Genomic DNA, 9,610 nt, shown 5'->3' with positions numbered 1-9,610 from the left:
CCTGCTATCAGCCAATGCCCACGACAAAAACATTTCTAGATTACACTCAAGGGAGAGGCTAGGAAGGAAGGGATATTGTTTGTTTCTCTTACATCTCCCTCCTGCACTAGAAATTTTAAATTGGTTTATATGAGTTGCAGGCTAAGCTAAACATTTTAACTTGTCAATCAACCTGTGTTTGTTGACCTAAGATTGGCAGATATGGGAGACAGTTATTAGGAAAAAAAATGAGCACAGTGGAAAAATCTTTTCTTGGGCTTTGTTTCAGCTATATCATCTTGGCGTCAACTCTGAGTCTTTTTTTCTTAGTCAGTTAAATAATGCTATAAAAATAAACACACACAATCAATTCATCTCCTTAAAGGAGACACGTGTGTGTTTAATAACGTTTAACTTGTTTACTGCAAGGAACTCACAACTCCTCACTTTATTTCACTGATTAAACCCTTCTTTGGAGCCAGTGAAAGTTAAGGAGGTTTGACATCTGCATTTCGCTGTGCCTTTAGCATGCTCCAGAGTAAAACACTTTTTCTTTGGGGGAAGGGAGCAGGCAGCTACTGCTGGGAGCTCTTTGCAATTGCTTTGCAGGAGTTTCGTGTAAATCTGCCCTTCCATTTTACTCCAGGAAGGTTTGACATAAGTTTCAGGAATAAGCAGATGAAAGCAGGGAAGTGAAACCTCAATATTTGCATTCTTCTTTCCAGATCAGCTGCTGACTTGAAGTCCATAGGATCTGCTGGTACTCAGTATTAGCGAAAGTCAGGCAACAAAGCAGACAGCTTCACGTCAGTATCAAGCATTGCCAGAGATTTGTCAGCCATCCAGTGCATTTGCTAGCAACTCAACACATATTTCTCAAAGTTGCTCACAAACCTCTGCAAGGGTTGACTAAGCAAGCATGGGCGACCACGCATGATGGTCCGCAGCAAATGCTGAGGCCACATTACAGAATACAGAGAAGTTCCCCTCACCCTGATTATTCTGTCTTCCAGCATGATGGTTTCTTGTCGTTCAACCTCATATTACAGAAGAGAATGGGAATAAAGCTCAGGGAAAGTGGTGGTAACCACAACAGGCTGATTCCACTTGGGTGAGGGTGTGGAAAGACAGCGGTATCATCATTTTTTTGGGATTGCACAGAAACGCTGGGTATTTGCAATTCTCCAAAATACAACATTGCTGGTCCTCAGTTTTTGAAGCAAAAGGATGGGACAGAACCCCCAAAGCAGTGTAAAATTGATGTAAGTAAGAGCACAACATTCCCAACAGCCCTTTCCTCCTTAAAAATGAATTTAAGCTACCCTTTGCAGTTTATTTAAACCCTGGGCCACCAGCAGAGCTGGTGTAGACCAGTGTGGTTCTCTTGAAGTCAACAAGGTTTATATCAGCTGAAGATTCCCTCCCTCGATCCTTGATTTCCAAATATTATTTCTTCTTCTGGCAGGCATTAAACTTGCATCATAGCTGGATGAAAATTGACTTTAAGGTCTCAGACAGGCAATTCCCACAGGCCAGAGGTGTCATAAATGTGGTTGGATATTTAGCAAAGGGCCACCGCTGGCAGCAGGCTTAGAAACGCCTTTCATACTTGGACACATACTGTGCATAAGTAGAAGATGACTCTACAGTTCGTGGTAACCTACCTCCACTGCATTCCTTCCACGAGATTTAGCAGCAGGTCAATTCTTAAAAATCTAATACTACTGGTAAAGAGAACGGGTCTGATCCACCTCTGCCATCAAACCTCTGTCATAGGTACCTGTGCAAAATATTTCCAGCTGAGAATGGCTGTGTATTAAAGATCACTGATGTTATTGTAAATGATTGCAGCAGATATCAGGGGCTGGAGGGTTAGGCTCAAGGTTTTGGTGTCAAGGAGAATGCCTGAAGGTCACCTCGTAGGGAGTGGTGATGTGTCAAAATAAAATAAAGAGAAAGAAAGCGTGATCAAGTCTGCTTCTTGCAAATGGGCATTTCTAGCTTCCTAGCTGACATCTAAGGCAGTGAGAAAGGGTGAGTGGTCAGTTGTTATCCCCATCCACTGTAGGAAGGGCAGGAAGACAGCCTCTTCTAAGCCTCTGCTAAGCCTCTGCTAAGGCAGAGAAGATGCAGGTTATGTGTGAGGATTTAAACTCCAAAATAATGGGCTGTGTGTTGTAGCAGCAAGGTCTCCTCCCTGGGAGGTTTATGTGAGCTAATTAGGGTCATAAACATTTAGGGTCTTATTGAGCTCCAGCCACTGGCTGAGGCAGGAGGCAGATGCCTTTTCTGCACCACTTTTCCTCATTTATAAGATGGGAACAACAGCACTTCGGGCAAACCTGTCCCACCAACCATAAGAGATGCATCACCCCAGGGAATGGGACACTTGTTTGTATTTGTTGCATGCTGGACCGAGGACAGGGGCGTTCTCAGTTTGCTTCTGTATCACACGTGCATCCTGGAGCTGTATCTGGAGGCGGTGGGTAAAGACACCTCCTTGGCCACTGGAATTTGGCCAGAAATATGAAAAAGAACACCTCCTCCCTCCAGGTATTTGTCCTGCTAAGGTTTAATTACTGGAACACGTTCACTATAGAGGCTGCTGAGATCCTCAGCTGACAGAGGAAGACACCTATTCCTTTAAAGCTGTCCACGGTAGAGAGCATATTCTTCCTATTATCCCAATCCTGCATGGGTTTCCAGCTGGTGTTCAGGTGCTTATGCGGATCTATAAAATCCCACATAGCTTGGCTTCTGAAATCTCAGGCATGTTCTGCAGACAACGTTGCTTTCACATAACTGCAGCTATGCCTTTAAACTTGTGTAATTAACTATGGGATGCGCACACACACACACTCGTATAGTAGCTTAAACCTGTATTTTGCTGGCTTGATCTGCACCAAAAGAGCTCTGAGGCACAGCTGAAATAGAGCTACAACATGCTATCGGCCTCGTTGGTGTCTGTTGAAATTGTTGCTCTTATTCCTCCCCAATTACAGATAATGTTACTGGGCTTAGACTTCAATGAAAGTGTAAACGAGCGAACACAGCTGAATATACTACTCTTGAAGTAATATTTGTGCATGTGCCCAAAGGCTTAGGGACAAGCACATTTTAGATATTATAAAGATAAAATAATATAGGCCTTGAAAAAAACATTTGAAAAGTTTATGGGAAGTATGTGCTATTTCACATGGGGCATAATACTGCAATCAGCAGTGAGATAAGATTTTTTTAAAGAATAGTGTTCAAGAGCGTTTCAGACATACATCTACCCTGACTTAAATATTCATCCAAGGCACTGAAATTTTGGTCCAGAGAGACAAGAGCTGGCTGATTTCATATCAGACAAATGATTTCTGTATAGGTCTGAGCTGAATTAGATGCAGGTAAAAATGTGGCTGGAATATCCAGCCAAGAACACCTTTTGATGCACCACCAGGAACTGTTTTTGGTTCTTTCTTAATCAAAGTGCTACAATTTGAGAAGATCAGATAAGATGTTTGCTTCACTTCAGGATGCTTCTGCCAAGACAGGGGAGGAGAGAAGGGAAAAGGCAAATTACAGTACAGTCCCAGCAAGGAAAGGAGACCAAGGGAAAAGCATTTCAGTGGAACTACCTTAAGTTCTGATGAACTCCAACAAGCATCCCCCTTTCCGCTCAAATAGCCAAAGGACCAGAGGTGCTGTAATTACCCTGCAAACCCGTATGTCATTTGCTGGACCACAATATTTTTCTTGCTCACTGTGCTCTCTTTCTTAAAGACAAATTTGCTCTGTTGATGAAGACATGAATTATCCTGGTAGAGGCTTTCCAAAAAAACATTTTATTTTAAAATGGCCGGGGAAAAACCTAAACGATGCCAATGCAACCTATTTATTTTGTTTTAGAGAGGTGGTGTCCCTCCTCTTTATGCCACTGACATTTAACAGCAATATATATATTAGGAGCCTGATGAAAGCCTCCATGTGTGAGGAGGAAGGTCACAAGGGAGATGAGTTTGCAGTCATTAGCCCTGGCCGCAATTGCGAATCTACCTCAGAGGTTAACACACCTTGTTACAGTGGGTTTTCAGAAGATGGACTGTAGGATTAAGTAACCCCTGGGTGGTCCTTCAGGGTCAGATGAAGGGATATTTCCACTAACTATATGTCAGGAGGGCTGGTTTTAAAAGGGCTTCAGTTTCCACCGATTCCCCCGCCCTTTCCTACCGGCAGCCAGGGTGCCAGCACCAAGGCTGCTCGCCCTTTCGGCAGGCTCTCACCCACTGGCTCTGCCACCGGGTGACTGCAGAGACAGGTTACAGCCCCGTGGGACTCAGCACCACCCGGAACAGCCCTCGAGGGGCTTACTGCATGTCCAAACCCCTCCGGTGCTCTGCAGCTCTGTGCCGAGCTGAGCACAACAGGGACGGCAGTAGCCTTCGAGGAGCTGAGAGAGTGGGAAGAGAGGAGATGAATGGGGGCTGGAAACTGTCCCAATTAAGAGGGATGGCAGCCCTCTGTGTAAAAAGCAAGAGAATAAGAAAAGGAAGAGAGATAGATACTGCCTTTGTCTGTGCACGTGCGAGAGAGTGGGGAGCAAGGGCAAGAGCCATGCAGTGTCTCCACCTTGGGTCAGCTCAGGCTATCACTGCAGCTTCCCCTGCGGTGGCTTTTCACCCACGCGGCAGCCAGAAAGCCTGCTTCCCTGCCAGATAGGCACCACATCTGCTGGGATTTAACCCTTACAAGAAAGCTCTCCTCCTCCTGGCATCTCCCACTGCAGCTCAGAGCAGGGCGGGTTTGGGCCAGGAAACCAGCAGCAGCAGGGGAGGGAAAGGGGGTGCCTGTGGGCTCTGATGTCTCCTCCAACAATAAGAGACCTCTTTCAGCTTTGTATCTTGGAGACAAGAGGTTTCGGGCCCTCTCCGGAGGGGAGAGCCTTCCAAGCCGTCGCAGGATGCTGCTTCCTGTCTCCTCCTCGCTCATTGGAGCTTTGCTCTTTCTTTTCTGGGAAGCAAAGCATCAGCAGAGCTCCCCGCTCAGCCTCCCTTGAGAGAACAAACAAACACCCTGAGAAAGCAATCTGCAGTGCACTCACGTGTGTGCACGGCAGACGTGCACAGCTGAGTGCTGGCAAGGGCTGGATCTGCCTCCTCGCTCCCATGAGCCAGTGAGTCATGCAGCTGCGTCTGCTGCAGAAACCTCAAGCCTGTAGCAAGGGGGAGCCCTTCTTATCGAGGAGGGTAAGAGGAATGGGAGAGGAACTCCGAACTTGGGACGTAATGTCCTGCAAAGCCAGGATGGTGAGTGTGGAACAGGGCAGGGTCTGCCTTGCTGTGCTCTTCTTCCCACTGGTGAAATGCCACTGCTACCGCTAAGCTCTGGAAGTGCTATGAAGAAAATTGCAGCCACTGTTGCATGCACAGGGAGCTAGATGGGTGCTCCATGGTTTGCTTCACCTTTAGCACTGCTTGCACAAGGGACTTGTTTTCAGTCACGGGAGGATGAACCATCTCTGGAAGTGAGAAGACAGTTAAGCCCTCCCCATGGCTTTACCTCCCGTGCTTGTCACTGCAGGCTGTGTGTTTGTCCCATGCTGGCAAATGGTTGTGTGGCTTTTTGCAAAGGGTTGGGGTATGCTGACTTGGCAGCTCCCCTCGGTTCCCTGGAGTACTTGATCATCGAGCAGATCACAGGCAAATATTTAGACATCAGTGTACACAAATGGGCATTCTCTCAGCTCTTTCACACAGGGATACAATATTTAATCAAGCCCTGGGCAGAAAACAGTAGCTCTGAATTGAAGAATCATTATATAAAAGACTGCTGGCTTCTGGCTATGGAAAGGAAAGTGGGTGCTGTATCATGCAAACATTTCCAGCCTATTTCTGGGTGTAGGTCTTTTGGGTCTTCCTTATTTTCTGTCTCCCTTAAAATTTCCCATGTCACCACTTTAGTTATGCAAAAACTCAGCCAACATAACTGTAATGGTCTCTTCTAGTCTTAAAAGCAAGACTCCTCTCCATTTTTTTAAAAAACCCTATGAAGTCTGAAGGGTCCTGAATGGGAGAGGATGCCTGTTGTCGTGTTCGTGTCTTATTGAAGTGATAACTGTAATTGAGACAAAGTCTCCTGTAATAGCTCTTATTGTTCTGCAAATGTTATAGGCACAAAACAAATGAAAAAATGGGATTATTACTGCTAAAAGCCAAGCAGCGACATTCTTAGACTCAGGACAAATATTGGCTGATATAGTCAGCCCTAACTTCAGCCAAACAAGCAGGCAAGACCTGCAGACTGTTGAGAACTAAAAAAAGAGTTGAAATAGAGGTAGGACTTGCCCCTATCCTTTACTCAAACAACATAAACAGTTTGTCATCAAGGTCTGGGATTTTTGGTAACACATACACAGCTTGTCCTGATCAAGAATACAATGGCTTTGGGAGTCCTACAGAGCCTGTTCCCTTGCCAGGTCTCTGCACCCCTGGCAGATGTTTTCATGTTGCTGATGAAAATGTAGCACACACCTTCAGCTGCCCCAGCCAGTCAGTAAAAGTGTCTCCTCTGGGATACAGAGCAGAAGGCTGAAGGCTTCTGGGCCTGTAACTATACAAAACCAGTCTACTTTGGAGATGGTAAGTTGTACAACCGTACTTTGGTTTGAAACAACTTGGTCTGTTCTTTGCATTGCATGCCACCGAAGGAGAGCCGTCTCTAGGAGGTCCTTGGTCTGTCTTGGCTCAGTGATGTGACGTTTGCTTACGCAGCAATCTGTTTCTAAGTGGTGTATCCCCAGCTGGGCCACTTGACCGGAGTGCTTCATTTCTGAAGGTACGGGCTGAAAGCACCTCAGTCCTCCACATCTATTGCAGAGGCATCTGCTTCATGTCCTGCTACATGTTGCAGCCTTTTTGTCTTTTATTTTCCTACAGCAGACAGGGCAAAGCCTAATGCTCAGTAAATCGCTGGTGAAGCAGCTTGTTTACAGGCAGCACCAGCTCATGTGTGACCCGAAGAGCTGGTCCGATTCAGCCATGCTTGGAAAAAACAAGCAGGGCAGACGTCAGGTGGGAGCATGGTCCATCTGGACACTCCCCTTCGGCAGGAGTGGATGAAGATCAAATAAACTTGGCATGGGATCAGGTGGAGGGGCCATAAATCTCCAGGGTTTCTTAGAAACTGCCCTTCTCTGTTTGCTTTCTTCGTTTGTCTTCTTGATCCCTCTTTCCCAATGTTTGATTTAAAGGAGCAGCTCGAAAAGTCCCACCTCAGCCTGGGTGCTCAACTGGCACAAAGAGGAAACTCAAGCTGCTGGCAGCAAAAAGCATTCCCAGCGATGAGCATATTTTCCAATCTACAGAGCTCTCTGCTTGTACCTGCCCATGCTTAACGTCAGGCAACCTTGATTTACAGCAGCAGACTCTCTGATGAAGTTACCTTGGGAAACAACTGGTGGCTCAGGTCCCCCTGCCTCGAGCTAACAGACCCTTTGCAGTCTCTTGGATGAACACTGGGACGCTGTGAGTTCACATGCAGGTCCAGGAGCAGCAATGTGAGGGCTGAGGATCATGCTTAGACTCATCCTGGAGCTGGAGGGAGTTTGGGTGAGCCCATTTGCATGATGCAGCCAGGAGGATACAGTCTCGCTGCAGGGCATGTTCTCCGGGCTGCAGGACAGCACTGCCTGATATCAATTTTGCGAATGAATCTGCCAGTCGATGCCAAAATTACTCATCAATAGATGGACTCTATTGAGTAACATCAAGTTAATGCTAATTGGCATCTAATAACAATGACTCATACCGTCTTTAGATTGCTCTTAAACCATACAGAACCAAGAAGCGTGGTATTTTAACCCCCAAACTGATTTTTGCCACTGAAACTTGCATCATGAACAGATGTGTAATACATTGAGGTCATGTTTTTCCTCTAAAATTACTTATCAGCTGCTTGCTTTCAGTCCATGTTTTACAGGCACACTAGGCTTCCCTCCACCTTCCCTTAATCACAGCAAGCCTATAGGATATACGGACGTAACACAACGGGGCTGCCCAGATGTGCAGAAACCCATTACTCAGCAGTACACCTAGGGAGAAAACAGGGCTGTCAATTTTCAACAAATAGAAATTCTCCTTTCTAAAAGCTGAGCAGGAAGGAAAGAGATGTACACAGCTTGCTTTGTGAGGGGGAGGGAGAAAACTCGCTGATCCCAGATAATTGTTAGTGTGTGATAGCCTGAAGCAGAGATGGCGCGGAAGCAGCCGGAGCCTGTAAAACCTCTCTGAATGTGACAACAGAAAGTCTGTTAAACTCTGTGACCTAGGAGTACCCAAATCAGGCTTTTTTCTGTACACTTTCACAGATTGATTTTTGCTTGTGTTAATTTTGCAGAAGACAAAATCCGGCTGAAGGACACAGGGCAGAAATAGGAAAAACTGTCATTATTCCCACTGCCATTCCTGCATGTTGTTTTGTCTTGACACAGGGAGGATCCCAGGTCATAAATTAAATGTCCAGACTTTCTGGACAAATGGTGTAAACAAGCTATTTTACTGAGAAATTACAACAGGATTTAACCTGACATTATTTTCTAAACGTACTGGCAATTTGTTAATATAATTAAAAAACTTTCCTTGTTACTATAAGCACTGGTGGAAGCTCTGCACAAGATATGGAAATTTACTACCTGGTATGGCGTTCGCTGTCTATCTTACAGCAAATGTAAGACCAACCCTTTAAGAAGAGAAGGAATCTGCTTGAAAGAGCCCTCTTCTTAGTACACCATATTCAGAAACTAGTTCCTTGAAAGGAAAACCCCAAATTGCTCTTAGATTTTATTTTTCCTCTTAGATAAAGATATGTCCAGGAAATTATTTCAGAAAGGGACTATTAAATAATAAAAATATTTGGGAAATTACACAGTGCAGCCCCTTATATCCTGAGCTGCAAAAAGCCGCTTCCAAGAACATTGCTCTTTCGCAGCTATCTCAAACCACCTGCAGTTTGCAATATGCTTTCTATTTCCTTTCAAAGGCTTTGTTTAATACAAATGCACACCGTATACACATGCACACAGCTCAGGGTTTCTCTGCCTCGCCACTTCTTGAGAAAGCACTTTGCCTCTGAAAATATTTCAGCTGAGAGGGTTTCATTCAGGACTGACTTCACAGCGTGTTTCCGCTTATGAATCTGTAAAAAATTAGAATGAAATGAAATCCAGCCCTCATTTTCTTATCATTTATCATAGTCACTGATGTAACGTTACGGTCAGTTATGTAGTATGATGTTTGTCTAACTCACTTTTTCCTGCTCAGAGATCTGGGTAACTTGGTGCAGTGAGATCCGCTATTGCCAATGGCTAATTACTGCTGTCCTCATCAGTATTCCTGCGAATACTCAGTGTCTCATGGCACCGATGGCTGGGGTGTCCCGAGAGCCTGGGCAGTGCTGGGCAGCGCAGGGTTCCCTAGCCCTAAAGAAAGCCAGCTGAGATGGCCCCTGGGATCCAGAAAGGAGAACTCAGCCAAAAAAAGAAAGAACATCTGAAACGTAAAGGAATTTACATCTGAGCAGTGTTTTGAATGTCTGGGTGTGAACCCACCATTAAGTGCAGAGCTACAAAGGAAGAAAAGTTAAGGACAAT

Source organism: Pygoscelis adeliae, unplaced genomic scaffold (assembly GCF_000699105.1).
Source record: "Pygoscelis adeliae isolate BGI_AS28 unplaced genomic scaffold, ASM69910v1 Scaffold533, whole genome shotgun sequence".
Taxonomy (NCBI): domain Eukaryota; kingdom Metazoa; phylum Chordata; class Aves; order Sphenisciformes; family Spheniscidae; genus Pygoscelis; species Pygoscelis adeliae.
The sequence above is the reverse complement of the archived record's forward strand: the minus strand, read 5'-3'. Positions refer to the sequence as shown.